The following is an 18071-nucleotide window of genomic DNA, read 5'->3' as shown; positions in this document are numbered from 1 at the left end:
TTGGCAGTTGTTTGTTAACTAAGGATAGAAAGTTGAGACAGAGTAATTAATACAGAATCCTATTGTTCAGAGATAGTTAAGTTAATAAGCTCTTTTACTTCTGAGCACCATAACGTTCTCCATTGCCATGAAGATGAACCTTAAAAGAAAGGCTGGTCTAGAGGAGTATTGAACTGGTAGGTAGGTTTTAAGAAGCATCTTAAAGGAGGAGAGAGGTGGACAGATGGAGAGGTTTGGGGAGGGAATTCCAGACTCTCGGGCCTAGACGGCCAGATCCAGTCGTGAATGATGGTGGACAATTAAATATCTAACCAGAGGAGGAGGCTCCACAAATATCCCCATCCTCAATGATGGAAGAGCCCAGCACATCAGTGCAAAAGAAAAAGTTGAAGCATTTACGATTATCTTCAGCCAGAAGTGCCAAGTGGATGATCCATCTCGGCCTCCTCCTGAGGTCCTCAGCATCATAGATGCCAGTCTTCAGAAAATTCAATTCACTCCACATGATATCAAGAAACGGCTGAAGACACTGGATACTGCTAAGGCTATGGGTCCTGACAAGATCCCAGCAACAGCACTGAAGACTTGTTCTCCAGAACTGGCCGTGGCCCTAACCAAACTGTTCCAGTACAGCTACAACACTGGCATCTACCCAATAATGTGGAAAATTGCCCAGGTATGTTCTGCCACAAAAAAGCAGGACAAATCCAATCCGGCCATCAGTCTACTCTCGATTATCAGCAAAGTGATGGAAGGTGTCAACAACTGTGCTATCAAGTGCCACTTAAACAGCAATAACCTGCTCTGATGCTCAGTTTAGATTCTGCCAGGGTCACCTAGCTCCTGACCTCATTATAGCCTTGGTGTAAACATGAGTGATTGCACTGGCTATCAAGGCAGCATTTGACCAAGTTGGCATCAAGGAGCCCTAGCCCAAACTGAAGTCAATGGGAATCAGGGGGGAAACTCTCCACTGGTTGGATTCATACCTAGCACAAAGGAAGATGCTTATGGTTGTTGGAGGTCAATCATCTCAGTCCCAGGACATTGCTGCAGGAGCTCCTCCAGGTAAAATCCTAGGCCCAACCACCTTCAGCTGCTTTAACATTTTGGCCCCTGGGTCTCCCCTTCAATAATGAGGCAAATGGCAACAATGAGCCAGACTATCACCAGGCGAACCCTAACTCATGAAATAGCGTGGCCAAGGTAGACCTCAGTAGAAAACTTCTACAATATCACCACACGTTCAAAGGCTTTTGGCGCCATTGATTTTATAGACATATGGGAGCTTTTGAGCAGTTGCACTGTTTTTAGGTCTTCTTAAATCAATTTAAGAAACTTTGTCATCTGTGCCCGCCTTGTGTTTTGCAAGGTATCATCACTCAGTCATGACCTATTCTATGACCTCCTCCAGCCAGTTCTCCAGCTACAAAGTTAACAAGGCTGGAAAAAGATTGGTATCATGTTTAAGATGGGAACTATGCAAGCAACTTATGGGGATGGGTTAAATTTATTCCATATCAATCATGAATTGCCTGGTATTCTACAACAGATTTACTGTCATAGGATAGGATGGTGCTGTAACGTACTCAACACCCAATTCAGTGCCACAAGGTGGCAGAGACAAGAATCAAATCCCTCAGTTCCTTTAATGATAAATTTAGTTGTGAAATTGAAGAGATTTTTGGGTGCTTCCTTTTAGGCAGGAAGGGAGACGGAGAGGGAGAGTCATCTTGGACACCAGCTGGTACAATGGTCAGCAGTGAGATAGGGGATTTGAATCTAGCCCGAGTTCTTCTCTACAACTGAAGTGAGTTGAGTTAGCTCAATCCAGTTCTTTGTGGGAGTAACATTAAGTAAAGCTGACCATAATTCACCAGCAGCTAGCTTCAAATTGGGAGTCTCACTCATAGAGGTCCGTCTATATACAGGATGATCCCTCAACAAGCAACAACAACTTGCATTTATATAGCACCTTTAAAATAGTAAAACAACACAGGGCACTTCACAGAAACATTGTCAAATAAAATTTGACACCGAGTCACATACAGAGATATTAGGACAGTTGACCAAAAGATTGGTCCAAGAGGTAGGTTTTAAGGAGCATCTTATAGGAGCAAAGATCGGTAGAAAGGCAGAGTGGAGGCAATTCCAGAGCTTTGGGCCTTGGCAGGTGAAGGCACAACCGCCAGTGGTAGAGTGGTTAAAATCAACAATGTGCAAGAGGCCAATATAGGAAGAGTGCAGATTTCTCAGAGGGTTGTAGCGCTGGAGGAAGTTACACAGATAGTGACGGGAGAGGTCATGGAAGGATCTGAAAACAAGTTTGCAAATTTTAAAATCGAGACTTTGCTTCACCAAGCGCCGATGTAGGTCAGCGAGCAAAGCGGTGATGGGTGAACAGCACTTGGTGCAAGTCAAGATACAGACGGCAGAGTTTTGGATGAGCTTAGGTTTACAGAGAGTAAAGATGGGAGGCTGGCTAAGAGTGCGTTGGAATGGTCATGTCTAGAGGTAAAGGCATGGATGAGGGTTTCAGTAGCAGATGAGCTGAGGTGGGGAGGAGTAGGGCAATGTTAGAAGGATGAAATAGGCAATCTTAATGATGGCGTGAACATGTGGTCTGAAGCTCACTGGAAGACTGGGTGCTTATTAATGACTTGTATCAAAGATATATAATAATGTGGGAGTTTCAAGCCCTTGGAGATGTTCTGGAGTGAGTAAGAAGCCAATATATATATATATATATATATATATATATACATATAACATATATATATAAAACCAGGGGGCTTGTAAATATTAGAGGATGAAATAATGGCATCAAGAACTGAAAACTAGCCTTTCTCAATTGAAGATTAGATAATGCTTTATATCATTTCAGGCTGTCCAGAGGAGGCTCATGAATAAACATGACTGACAATGCAAAGAGGAACATGGTATACTAATGCATAGACTTTGGAAACAGCCCAACTTTAAATGGATTGAGTTTGACCGAGAACATGTTTCCAAACCAAGTAAACTGGTCATTCGGGCAGACTCAGGAGCAGTGCCCAGCTTCCCTAAGTCAATAATCAGGTTGGGACTGACTGTTCTGGCACTGCTTCATCTCCTTCAAAGAGTTGAATTTTCCTTATCCTGCTACCTGGAACAGTTGGGGATGGAAGGTGTCTTCGACAGTGCTATCAAGCAGCACTTGCTCAGCAATAACCTGCTCAGTGACGCTCAATTTGGGCTCCGCCAAGGCCGCTCAGCTCCTGACGTCATTGCAGCCTTGGCCCAAACATGGACAAAAGAGCTGAGCTCCAAGAGGTGAAGTGAGAGTGATTATCCTTGACATCAAGGCAGCATTTGACCGAGTATGGCATCAAGGAGCCCGAGCAAAACTGGAGTCAATGGGAATCAAGGGGAAAACCCTCCACTGGTTGGAGTCATTCCTAGCACAAAGGAAGATTGTTGTGGTTGTTGGAGGTCAATCATCTCAGCCCCAGGACATCACTGCAAGAGTTCCTCAGGGTAGTGCCCTAGCCCTAACCATCTTTAGCCGTTTCATCAATGACCTTTCCTCCATCATAAGGTCAGAAGTGGGGGTGTTCACTGATGATTGTACGATGTTCAGTGCCATTCGCGACTCCTCAGATACCGAAGCAGTCTGTGTCCATATGCAGCAAGACCTGGACAACATCCAGGCTTGGGCTGATAAGTGGCAAGTAACATTCGCACTACAGAAATGCCAGGCAATGACCAGCTCAAATGAAAGGGAATATAACTATCTTCCCTTGACATTCAATGACATTACCATTGCTGAATCCTCCACTATTAACATCCTGGGGGTTACCATTGACCAGAAACTGAACTGGAGCTGCCACATAAATAATGTGGCTACAACAGCAGGTCAAAGGCTGGGAATTCTGTGGTGAGAACCCACCTCCTGACTCCCCAAAGTCTGTCCACCATCTACAAGGCACAAGTCGGGAACGTGATGGAATAATCTCCACTTGCCTTTGCCAGGAAAACCTTCTATGCCAAATGGGACATATTAATTTCATCAGTTGGAAACTTACCTTGGACTTTTAATGGGAAAAATCCTACAAGTTAACTTTTTAAAAAACTAGCAGCCAAGGTGGCCACTGCAATTTACATTTGAAACACCAGGAGATTGGACTGGAGACAAAGAGTCTAACAAGAAGCCTAGCCAGAACAATGCTTTGGCTAACTGAATAGATTAGCCAGATGATCTTCATTAGTGATGCATTCAAATTCATCTTGAGGCATTCATAAGTGGAGCCGTCCCTCCGGGAGATACACACTGCAACCTCACCTAAGAGGAGATTTGGGTTTTAGACTTGGACTTCATTAAAAACAAAGGGGATTGATAGAACCATGTGACTGCTTGCTTATCTGAAGAAACTGGAAGTTTTGTCACACAGACAGCAGACAGGCAGTAACTGAGTATACAGCAGCGAAGCAGGCGGCCTCGACTTCGCCTCTGCATGTTCCCAACGAAGACCCTCAAGGTGTAGGATGATGCCTTCCCGAATGAGCTTTCTCCATCTAGGATGGTTACAAGCCAGGGACTCGTACGAGTCGATAGGGATGTTAGATCTCTTCAGGACATCTCTAAAGCTGTCCTCCTGGGAGTCTGCTGTTGTGACCAAGCTCTGAGTAGAACAGCTGCTTTGGGAGTCTGCTGTCAGGCATGTGGACAACATGTCCTACCCGTAGGAGCTTGTTTTGGGTGATTAGCACCTCGATGATGAACAGGTTGGTTTGGCAGAGGACGCTGCTGTTGGACTGCCTTTCCTGCCACCGGATTTGGAGGATCTTACGGAGGCACCTCTGGTGGTACTTCTCCAGTGCTCTGAGGTGCCTGTTGTAGGTTGTCCAAGTCTCCTAGGCATTTAGGAGCACAGGGATCACTGCTGCCCAGTAAACCATGATCTTAGTCTTGGGTCTGAAATCCTGATCCTCAAATACTCTCTTCCTAAGTCGGCTGAAGGCTGAGCTGGCACATTGGAGGCGATGATGAACCTCGTCATCTATGTCTGCCAAGATATGGAAAATGGTCCACAATTTCCAGGATCTCGCATTGATTTTCATTGACGGGGGAAGGTATTGTGCTGTGGGAGCTAGTTGGAAGAAGATCTTCATTTCCCGAGTATTTAGTTAAAGACCCAGTTTCTCATAAGCTTCAGAGAAGGAGTCAACAATGTCCTAAAGCTCAGTTCCAGAGTGAGTCCACACACAAGTGTCATCTGCATACTGAAGCTTGATGACTGAGGTTGGAGTGATTTTGGTTTTGGATTGAAGGTGGTGTAGGTTGAACAGTTTCCCGTCTGCTCTGTAGATTATCTCCACGCCTACGGGTAGTTTGCTGGAGGTGAGGTGTAGAATTGCAGTGAGGAAAATGGAGAAGAGAGTTGATTCAATGACACAGCTTTGCTTGACCCCGGTCTTGACTGAGAGAGGGTCTGTGGTGGTTCTGTTGGTGAAGATCTTGGCTTGCCTGTCATCATGGAGTAAATGGCGAACGGTGACAAACTTCTGAGGGCAGCCGGATTTGAGCAGAATGTTGCATAAACATTCACGGTTGACAGAGTCAAAGGCTTTTATGAGGTCGAGAAAGGCCATTTACAACAGTTGGTGTTGTTCCCTGCATTTTTCTTGGATTTGCCACTCAGTGAAGATCATGTCTGTGGTGCCTCTCAATGGGTGAAAGCCGCCCTGTGACTCTGGAAGGAGCTCTGCAGCCACTGGGAGGAGGTGATAGAGGAGGATCCTTGCAATGATATTTCCTGTGGCAGACAGCAGGGATATTCCTCTGTTGTTGCCGCAATTGGTCATGTCTCCCTTCTTGAATACAGTCAAGATCACAGAGTCCCTGAAGTGCCCCGGCCAGCACTCCTCATCCCAGAGGCTATGCAGTTGTGCCAGGAGTGTATCTCTGCCATGTTTCAGGATTTTGACAGGGATTCCGTCTGCTCCAGAGGCTGTTGAATGGCTTTTCCGACCTCGTTCTGAACTGCCTGCCCACAACTGAGCTGAATGCAGGGTCAGAACATTTGCACAATTATGTGGTGCTCTGGATGTCTCTCAATCGCACTTGGAATGCCAGGGCCACAATGCGAGGCACCAGCAGACAATAAGGGGCTGTTATATGCCTATTAATGCTGGGTAACATTATGTGCTGGGGAGGATTGTCATACACCTGGCAGAGGTGTAGGCAAAATCAGTGTTAGGGAGTCAGGGCTTTCAGGGTGGGGTGTGGGATGAGTTGGAGGCACTGGACAATTCATCCATCCCTTCAACACCACTTCATAATAAGTGTTGCCCAAATGAAGCACTGTAGGAAGGCACCAGTCACATAATAGGGTTGCTGTCTCATTTAAAATGGTTTTTGGGTGTGGGACCCATTGAGCCAAGCACATGACCTGTGCACAGGTTCCCAGCCTCTACACTCTCTGCCAGCCCCGAGGCAGACTGGCCACCAGAGGCACATTGCAGGATCCGCCAATTTGCGCCTAATCATTCACTGAGTGGGTGCCAGAAATGCCTCAGGGGATCGGACACTCACTACAGTACTATCAGCCACTGTTACTATCTCAGTGAGACCGTTAACATTAAAAGTACAAGATGTGGACCCCCAGACCAATTTAAAGAATTACATGACAAGATTTCACATTTTAAGTCCTTTATTATAACAACCAAACTAAAAGAAATCCTCATTAACTGAGTAGCACTTTGTAAGTAGCTGATATCCCCAACTTACAAAGAAAGCTATTTTCTTTATTTATTAAAATACTTGAAAACCTCACACTGCACTTATACATTACACAGTCCTCTTTGATGGCAAAATCTTTGTGGTTAAAAGTCCCAAATTCCTCCCAGAGCAATGGGTTGGATCTTGCAGACCTTTCTCAAAGTCAATGTCCTCTTCGCTCACTTCTCTGAGCACTTCTGATCTAGATGTCTGTGAATAAAGTAATCCCTGGTTTTTTTCTTCTCCACAAACTTCAACTTTCGAAACAGGTTCAAGTCTTCACAGTCTTTTGTTGCATCAGGCTTTTGAGAGCAGGTGCTCCCCCTCCTTCTCTCTCGATGCTGCCACTCCTGGCTGTCTTACAGCCTTGTGAGGCTGCCACCACTGGTTTCCATTCTTACAGCCTGTCTACCTTCAGAAAATCTGTTAAGTTTATCTGGAATCAAAAGTCAGTAGCTCATTGTCCTTTTCCAATATGCAAAGTCCAGAAGTCTGGCTTCAGCAGAGTCACCCAGGCTTTCCATTGTTTCCAAGTGTTAGCAGCTGCCACGCATACTTGCATCCTCAGAATTACTGACTTCTTGTTTGCGATCCAAGAGTCTGGGAGGATGAAATCCATTGTTCTTCTGGTATTACTCCTGCAGTCTCTGTTTTGCAAAAAAAGTCTTTGATCTGTGTTTTCTGTTGTCCTGGTAACCAAGATTCCTGTCTTGTCCTTAAGCAGAGTGGATGTAAGGTCACCTGACTTCTCTGACTCATCTTGAACTTTTAAAAATCACAGTTTTTAAAACATCATCGTGTCACCAAGTCCAGCGTTCATAACAGCCACTATATTTGAACTTTCAATGATATATAAAACTCTGCAATCTGTCGGTGCAACACAGTGTGGCCTCTGGTATCATTCTATAACACATAGCATTACCTACGTAATAATCTGCGCTAATATAGCATTTGCAGAAAAGTCCCCAGAATGTATCTGTGGTGATCGCTAATGCAATGTGCACCTTCAGTAATTCTAATGTGTTTTCTGTGGTAATCTCTCTATTTTAATGCCTTGCCTGTGGTAATCTCTGAGTCCTATTGTGTTTTCTATGTTTCTATTAGGGCTAAAGGAATCAAGGGATACGGGGAGAAAGCGGGAACAGGGTACTGAGTTTGGAGGATCAGCCATGATCATATTGAATGGCGGTGCAGGCTCGAAGGGCTGAATGGCCTACTCCTGCTCCTATTTTCTATGTTTTTTGTCCTAGTCTCTGATGCAATGTGCAGCCAGTAATAATCTCGCTATCATGTACTGTGATTATAACATACTGTGATGCCAGTGTGATTCTGCTGCACGAGCATTTGGTTGTTCCTCTTCTAGGCAAAATTGTCATCAAACTGCAGTCTTACTTCTTCATCCTTGAGTATGAGACTTCTGCCTTCTTCAGCACCCAGTCATGGTGGACATCACAGATATAAAGCACACTAAGGCCTCTTCTGCACAACAAGGGCGGCACAGTGGCGCAGTGGTTAGCACCGCAGCCTCACAGCTCCAGCGACCCGGGTTCAATTCTAGGTACTGCCTGTGTGGAGTTTGCAAGTTCTCCCTGTGTCTGCGTGGGTTTTCTCCGGGTGCTCCGGTTTCTTCCCACAGCCAAAAAAGACTTGCAGGTTGGTAGGTAAATTGGCCATTATAAATTGTCCCTAGTATAGGTAGGTGGTAGGGAAATATAGGGACAGGTGGGGATGTGGTAGGAATATGGGATTAATGTAGGATTAGTATAAATGGGTGGTTGATGGTCGGCACAGACTCAGTGGGCCAAAGGGCCTGTTTCAGTGCTGTAATTCTAAATAAACTAAATAAATAGTAGATGCATTACAGGAAACAATTGGGTCTAGCACATTATCTCAGGGTGCTGATGGCCTACACTGACTTTCCACCAGCATTACTCTGCAGGTTGGTTTCTATTGTCACTAGCCCTCTTGGTTACTTAACAGCCTGGCAACTGACTCCAGTTCAATAACTGACCTTTAAACAATATTGCCTTTAAACCAATATTTGGCTGAAAATTCTGGCTTATATAAATTGCTGTCCATTTATCTTACCTGACTATCTGTCACCATCCCGGTGTTTAACTGGTCCAGGTCATGAAATGGTGGCAATATGTCAGTCCCATGGTATTTGTAATAGGTAGACAGCTGCTTCATGAGGGTCTCAAAGCACTGTGTGATGTCTGGATCAGTCTCAGGGTTGATATCTCCAAGGCTGTGAAGACACAATCCAGTCACACATTAGTCTCGAAAAATATATTCCATATGACTATTGTTTTGGGCTGAACAAGTTGAATGACATCACTGTAAAATGAAACACGTTAACTTTTTTTGCGCCCATGGTCAACATTGAACTCCCTGGGTTATGTGTTGTGATATTGGCAATTGGCTTGAATTTCCTCCAAACTCGCTTTCATTTGGGAGAAACCTTTCATCCCATTCACTGGGCTGCAGTAAGACACGAAGCTTAGCTGTGAAAGAATGATATTTCAAATTAATACAGAATCTAACTCCTATTGGGTCTAAGATTAGCAATGGAGTCATTTAGAGACTGCATATCATAAACACTAGATGAATGATTACTGTATGAATGATTGATTCTACTCACTCTTCTGGAGCTTCCACCACCTGAAGACTTGGGTCTTGCTTCATATTATTGGGATTGAAACCTTTTGATAAAATAGATATGGAATTACTGTGGAAACAGTCTCATTTATTTCATGCACCATAATTTAACACCTTAAATGCAGAATTTTTTCTGATCATAGATAACTGGATCAATATATTTAGCTATAATATAGTAATTACTTCTATCTGCATGTGCCTTCTGTCAACTTTATAAATTCCCATGTCCACATTGATAATGGAAACTTGTCATATTGCAATTACAGTCTCCTGATAGTGGTGGCACTGTAGTGCTTCATTTTGAACCTATGCTTTAACCAAATCTACTTCATTGCTTCCAAAATTGTCATAAATTTTGCTTAACTATAAATAATAACAAATTGAAGTATGATCTAAAAATGAGGATTGAATTATGTCTGTAATCTCTGCTCCAATCATCCCCTCTGTGCTCTAACCTCACTTCACCTGAATATTGTCCTCACTCTTGACTCTCCGTGTGCAACACCACAGGAGAATGACTAGCATAGTGGAGCTTGTTGGATTTGAGGATTGTGCACATTATTTTCTACAATTGTTCACCTATCCTGCCCTCTCCTTAAGGCTGTATTAGAGTTCCAAATACTCTGTTAACACAATCAAATGGCCAGACTTTCTGCAGAAACCCAAACACTAGAACATGGCAAACATTCGACCTGGACGTCGTCAGCGTATGTATGGCAACTGACCCTGTGTTTTCAGAATATGTTGCCAAGAGGCAGCATGGAGATGAGAAACAGGAAGGGGTCAAGGATAGATCATTGGGGGCCACCAGCGGTAACAAAGTGGGAGCAGGAAGACAAACCATTGCTGTGATTACCTGGCTATGACTGGATAAATAAGAATGGAACCAGGTGAGTGCAGTCCCACCAGCTGGATGACAGTGGAGAGGCGTTGGAGGAGGGTGGTATGGTCAATCATGTCAAAGGCTACAGACAGGCCGAGAAGGACGAGGAGGGATAGTTGACCTTTATCACAGTCCCATAGGATGGCATTTGTGACTTTGATATAGGCTTATCTAAGAGCCTGGGAGAGCAGCTGGAGGATAGGAAGTTGGAGAAGTGCTGAAAGGTTGGGGTGGGGAATTTGAGAGGGTAGAGTGTCCAAAAGTGGAGAAATGAAAGGAAGCCTGATGACAGGAGAGATATGTCTAGGAGGGCAAAAGAGATAGAAGGAATAAAGGAGTAGAAAACAAAGAAGTGCAAATAGAAGAGATGAGCGCGGATCTGAGCGGCAGCCAAAACACACACATGATTGGACATAGGGAAATTCAAGTTACAAAGGCCTAGTTACAAAGTTAATATTAGGATACATATACCCTGGTAGTAAGTGGGAAATAAAAAGGAGACAATAGGATGGAATCCAGAGATAAAGACAGAGGTTCCGTGGTGGGATAATGTTGACGTAAGCAGGGTGGCGTTGGTGTGCGGTATCATCAATCTGTCACATTGATAGGTACAAAATTCAGGAAAAAAGTCCTTAAAAGAATTATGCACAATTGATCGATTGATGTTCTGATGAAAGGTCATTGACCTGAAACGTTAACTCTGTATCTCTCTCCAGACCTGCTGAGTATTACCAGCATTTTCTGTTTTTATTTCAGATTTCCAGCATCCGCACTATTTTGCTTTTATATGTACTATTGATACCGGTCACTGTGCCCAAGGTGGCCGATACCTTATTTATAACACAATATCCTTCAGGGAGTTCAGCCTAGTTTATTCCACTTTATGGAATTATTCCAGCACCCCAACACCTCCAATCCCCTCTTTCAAGCCTTCACCTACGTTTTTCAATGACATCAATGAAGTGCTTGTAGTTGATGGTGCCGTTGCATTTTAAGTCATATTTATTAAGTATGGCGTTCCTCTCCTCAAGGCTGAGATGAATCCCCACAGTTTGGTCCAAGCATCGTAGGAACTGAGATCCTGTAAGACAAATAAATGTCAAGAGTGGTCACCATAGGAGAAAATGAAATGGCCATGAACAGTCATATGAAGGAGTCTTCTCCATGCTGTCCCGTGACATAGTGGGAAATGCATTGTGTAGTGTAGACACTAAGCCACACAGACCAGAAGATCCCAAGTTCCATTCTAGCCTATGCTGGGCTAGCTGCTCTCAACTGGCACATCAGTTGGTTCAGCAATATGCCCCAAACAACAGTCATTGACATAAAAGGAAAGAAAATGGAGAATCTCACTCCCACATGGAGCAGTTGAGATGAATAGCATTAATGCATGCAGGGCGAAGCTCGATAAATACATAAGAGAGAAAGGAATAGAAGAATATGCTGACAGGGAGCGATGAAGAGGGTAGGAGGAGTCTCATATGGAGCATAAACACCAGCAGAGACCAGTTGGGCCGAATGGCCTGTTTCTGTGCTGTAGACTCTATGATGTGCTATGTGAATTGATGTGGTTGCGCGGAAAGAGTGAGCCTGATTTGTACCAATATGTGGAAAGATATAGGGCTTTGAATTGGTTATCATAACCAACAGGGATATTCATGAGCATAATAAACCTTCAATGATGTGCTTTGGCATCGTATTTCTTATTTTTCTTACTATTTTTTTCCCTCCCCTTTAATTGTCTTGTTGAGTCAAGGTTTTTCACCTCCCTTTGAGCTTGCATGAAAGGGTGTGTAAGAATTTCCCTAGCATTGACGAATCTATCACAGATAAAGGAAGAGGTAGACTAGAGTATAGACAAGTCAATAAGAAATGAGAAAGGGCCTTGTTGTGACAATGCAGCTTAGGACTGAAGATGCATTCGTACAATTCTCAGATCCACCAAAGGCAAACTTTGACCCTGTTGTTGGATTTATCACTAATGCCAAGGAAGCACGGCGGTTCAGTGGCAATCGATTAGATGGACACTGACAATATGGTACTGGTACTGTAATCCTACAGATGGTGAATGTATTTTACCGACAATTTTCCAGCTCAGGTTTTCAGCAAAAGAGTTTTCTGACTTACTTGTGATATAACCATTACGTAATTTGTCATAATCTCCAAAATACTCAGAAATTCGAATTCTTTTCGATAATACTGTCTTCCTAATTTTGTCCTCAATCGCCTCCACATGTGATGCATCCATTTCACTGAAGAAACAAAAGAGCTTGATTAGAACAATGGAAGAAAGAACTGGGATTTATTTTGCACAGTATTACATTCTCAGATGTCACACAGTGCTCCATAACCAATGGAGGACTTTTGAACTACTGTCTCCATTATAATAATAGATTCTTGATCATTGGGGTTGAGGGTTGGGAAATACTAAGTGAGATACCCCTGGGAGCCCTCAACATTGACTCTGGACCCCATGAAGCCTCTGGGCAAGAAAACCTCCTGCTGAATCCCACTCTCCCTCAGCGATTCACTAATATCCTTGAGGGAAGGAAACCTGCTGTCCTCACCTGGTCTGGCCTATCTGTGATTCCAGTCCCACACTAACATAGAATTACTTAGAACTTGCAGCAGAGAGTTCGGCCATTTGGCTCAACTGGTCTGTGCTGATATTTATGCTCCACACAGGCCTCTGTCCAGCCTACTTCATCTCACCCTATCTGCATATCTTTTTATTCCTTTCTCTTCCATGCACTTATCTGGCTTCCCCTTAAAGGGGAGATGGTGGCATAGTGGTAATTTCACTGGGCTAGTACTCCAGAGGCCCAGGCTAAGGCCCTGGGGATATGGGTTCAAATCCCACCATGGCAGCTGGTGGAATTTATATTCAACGAATTAATAATAAGCTGGAATAGAAACCTAGTCTCAGTAATGGTGCCATGAAACTATCATCAATTGTTATAAAAACCCAGCTGGTTCACTAATATCCTTTAGGGAAGGAAATCTGCCATCCTTACGTGGTCTGGCCTATATGTGACTCTAGACCCAAGGCAATGTGGTTGACTCTTAACTTCCTTCTGAAATGGCCTAGCAAGCCACTCAGTTGTCAAGGGCAATTACACATTGGGCAAGAAATGCTGGCTTTGCCAGTACACATCCCATGAACAAATTGTTTTGAAAGTGCTTCTATTTTTAAACTTTTTTTGAGGATTCGTGAGTTATTTGGGAAAGCTGAAAAGACTCCACGCATGTTTTTTTACAAGGGTTGCTGAGAGGTATTGTTTGAAAACAAACCTTAACTGGATATCACATGCCTTAAGCTCAATAAACAACAGAAACCTTGGTGACTTGGGGAGATGTTTACAGAGAAGTGACATGTCAAGATTTATGAGGGTCAGTAGCTGGTTTCACTTCTAAGATATTGTTTTGTATCAGTGGGTGTTTTTGAATGCAGTTGATTTCGTAGCCTGCTGAAGAAAAATCCCAGCTCATCTCTTTCTTCCTGTCTCTGTGAAATCCTACAAAGATCCAGTGTGTGAGTGAGCTGAAACCTCTGATGCCGTATTTATCCTGAGAAGCTGGAAAGCCTTCCGGATTAATCCTCGACACCGAACTGCTCCAGAGAAGATCCCAGTGACCTTGTACTCAGACGCCAGACTGTATGACATTTTGGGACACAACATATCTCATCCGTTTTCTTCAAGAATTAACACGTATTTGGCCAAAATATTCTTTTGTTTGTAAAAGAGCTCTGCAGAGAAAATTTCTTTATTTTTTCTGTTAACCACTGTGTGTGTGAGTGTGTATGTGGCAGGGGGGGGGATAGTTAAAAAGGGAACTTTCATATTTCAACCTGTGTGTTAATGATTTGGTTCTTTACTGGATAAGCCTTGTTTGATAGTAAACAGATAATTTTGTTGTTTATTAAAGAAACCTGGTTGGTGTATTTTATTCTGGGCTAAAGAGTAGAGCATATGATTGACTGCATCAGTAACTGGGTAAACATTTAAATGTATGTTGTGACCTGTGGAGAGGTGGAACTAGAAAAAAAAGTGCACTCTTCCTGCTTCAGTCATAACAGAATAAATAAAATCTATGCTATTCGCCTCAACTACTGCATGCGGTAACAGACTTTGTGTTCTAACCACTCTCTGGGTAAACAGGTTTCTCCTGAACTTGTTTATTGGATTTATTAGTGACAATATTTACGGTTCTTAGTCTTCGACTCCCCCACAAGTGGAAAGATCTTCTCTACATTTAACTTATTTAACCCCTTCACAATTTTAAGGATCTCTATTAGGTCACCCTTTGGCCTTCTCTTTTCTGGAGAATACAGCCACAGCCTGTCCAGTCTTTTGTGAGAGATATCATCTCTCAGTTCTGGTCTTTCTCTCGTAAATCTTTTTTTGCACCTTCTCCAGTGCCTCTATATCCTCTTGTAGTACGGAAACCAGAACTGTGCACAGTACTCCAAGTGTGGTCTAACCAAGGTCTGTACAAAGTTAACACAATTTCCCTACTTTTCAATTCAATTCCTCTAGAAATGAACCCTGTACTTTATTTGCATTTTTATTGCCTTGTAAGCTTTTAATAACTTCTGAATGTGTATCCGCACATCCCTTTGCTCCTCTACCCCATTAAGATTCTTATTTTCCAAGGAATAGGTGGCTCCTTATTCCTTTTACCTAAATGTATCAGATCACATGTATCTATATTGTAATTCATTTGCCATTTACACACCCATAGCACCATAGAAAAGCTACGGCACAGAAAGAGGCCATTCAGCCCATTGTGTCTGCGCCGCCTGAAAAAAACTAGCCACCCATTCTAATCCCACCTTCCAGCACCCGGTCCGTAGCTGTGCAGGTTACAGCTCTTTAGGTGCAGGTCCAGGTACCTTTTAAAAGAGTTAAGGGTTTTTGCCTCCACCACCGATCCAGACAGTAAATTCCAGACATCCACCACCCTCTGGGTGAAAAGGTTTTACCTCATGTCCCTGCCAATCCTTCTACCAATCACCTTAAATCTGTGCCCCCTGGTAATCGACCTTTCCGCTAGGGGAAACAGGTCCTTCCTGTCTACTCTATCTCGGCCCCTCATAATTTTGTACGCCTCAATTAAATCACCCTTCAGCCTCCTCTGTTCTAAGGAAAACAACTCTAGCCTATCCAATCTTTCCTCATGGCTGCAATTTTCAAGCCCGGGCAACATTCTTGGAAATCTCCTCTGTACTCACTCCAGAGCAATTATGTCCTACCTGTAATGTGGTGACCAGAACTGTACGCAATACTCCAGCTGTGGCCTAACGAGCATTTTATACAGTTTCAGCATTACATCCCTGCTTTTGTATTCTATACAATATGTATAGATATATATACAAAATATACCCACTCTGTAAGTTTCTCACAAACCCCCCAAGTTTGTGTCAGCCACAAATAATTGACTCTTAACAGTCCTCACCACCACCTTCTCAAGGGTAAATGTTGGCCTAGCCAGTGATGCCCACATGTCACAAACGGATAAAAAAAGAAAAGGCATAGCAAGACTTCTAGGTATATCAAACTGCTCCAAAACAGAATAAGAATAAAACCTAATGGAACACTCAGCTATGACCCACACATTGAATCAGGTCACAACAAACCCACACTCAGCCCAATTGACCAGCAAAGTTCTCTTCACTGACATCAGGGGACTGGTGCCAAAGTTTGGACGGCTGTCCCACAGACTAGTAAAGTAAGAGCCTGACATTATCATATTTACAGAATCATACCTACCAGCCAATGTCCCACATGCCTTCATCACCATCCCTGGGTATGTCCTGTCACACCAGCAGGAGATCCAGCACAGAGGTATATAGTCAGGTGGGAGAGATCCAAGGAGTCCGCAACATTGGCTCCGGATTTCATGAATTTCAAAGCATGTTTTTATTTTTAGTTCTTTTTTCCTTTTTCTCTTTTTTCTTTTTTATTTGTTTGCTTTGTTTTAGTTTGTCCAGTTTGTTTCTACTGTGCATACCCACTGTTTTTTTTTCATGTTTGTGCTTGGGGCCAAGCTGTTCATTTTTCTGTCAATTAACACCCTCTCTGCACTAACGCTTTGTCTTTCAGCACACCATTAACATACCATTTGCCTTTGCTCCATGACTATCTGGTCAGTCATTCTCTGTGACCTTTTGTCCTATCAACACCTTGCCTTTTGTTATCTCTTGCCCCACCCTCGCTTTACTTGCTTAAAACCTATTACATTTCTAATATTTTCCAGTTCTGATGAAAGGTCACTGACCTGAAACGTTAACTCTGCTTCTCTCTCCACAGATGCTGCCAGACCTGCTGAGTATTTCCAGCACTTTCTTGTTTTTATTATGACGGAATAACCTACTTGACCTCGTCCTCACCAATTAACCCATCACTGATGCATCTGTCCATGGTAGTATTGGTTGGAATGACCACTGCACATTGGAGACCCAGTCTCATTTTCACACTGAGGACACATTCCATCATGTCGTGTCCTTACCACCGTGCTAAGTTAGTCATATTTAGAACAGATCTAGAAGCTCAAAATTGGGCATCAATGAGACACTATGGGCCATCAGCAACAGCAGGACTGTGTTCAACCATAACCTGTAACCTTGTGGCCCAGTATATCCCTCACTCCTCCATCACCAGCATGCAATAGATAGAGCCAAGCGATCACACAACCAATGGATAAGGTCAAAGGCCTGCAGTCCTGCTACATCCAGTCATGAATAGTGGTGGACAATTTAAGCAACTAATGGGAGAAAGAGGATCCACGAACATGCCCATCCTCAATGATGGTGGAGCCCAGCACATGAGTGCAAAAGACAAGGCTGCAACATTCACAATCATCTTCAGCCAGAAGTGGCGAGTGGATAATCCATTTTAGCCTCCTCCTGAGGATCCCCAGCATCACAGATGCCAGGCTTAGCCATTTTGGTGCACTCCACTCCAAGAAACAGCCATGTACACTAGGCACAGCAAAGGCTAAGGGCCCTGATGACATCCCAGCTACAGTACTGAAGACTTGTGCACTGCGCCTCTAGCTAAGCTGTTTTAGCACCTCTACAACACTGTCAACTATCTGATAATGTGGAAAATTGCCCTGGTATGCTCTGTCCGCAGAAAGCATGAAAAATCCACCATGGCCAATTACCATCCCACCAGCCTACTCTCAATCATCAGCAAAGTGATGGAAGGAATAGTTAATGGTGCTAGAAAATTGCGCTTACTCACCAATAACCTGCTCACTGATGCTCAGTGTGGGTTCCACTAGGACCGCTTGGTTCCAAACTTCATTACAGCCTTGATCAAAACATGGACAATAGAGTTAACTTCCAGAGGTGAGGTTACAGTGATTGCCCTTGACATCAGGCAGCATTTGCCTGGGTTTGGCATCAAGGAGACCAAATAAAACTGAAGTCAATGGGGATCGGAGGAAAAATCTACAGTAGCTGGGGTCATACCTAAAACAAAGGAAGATGGTTGTGCTTGTTGGAGGCCAATCTTCTCAGCCCCAGGCCATTGCTGCAGGAGTTCCTCAAGCTAGCATCCTAGGCCCAACTATCTTCAGCTGCTTTATCAATGACCTTTCCATCACCTTAACATCTGAAATAGCACTGTTTACTGATGATTGCGGTGTTTAGCTCCATTTGCAATGCCTCAGATAAGCCCACATGCAGTAAAACTCAACAACATTCAGGCTTGGGCTGATAAGTGGCAAGTAACATTTCTGCCACACAAGTGCCAGGCACTGACC

The sequence above is a fragment of the Heterodontus francisci genome, chromosome 42 (assembly GCF_036365525.1).
Source record: "Heterodontus francisci isolate sHetFra1 chromosome 42, sHetFra1.hap1, whole genome shotgun sequence".
Taxonomy (NCBI): domain Eukaryota; kingdom Metazoa; phylum Chordata; class Chondrichthyes; order Heterodontiformes; family Heterodontidae; genus Heterodontus; species Heterodontus francisci.
The sequence above is the reverse complement of the archived record's forward strand: the minus strand, read 5'-3'. Positions refer to the sequence as shown.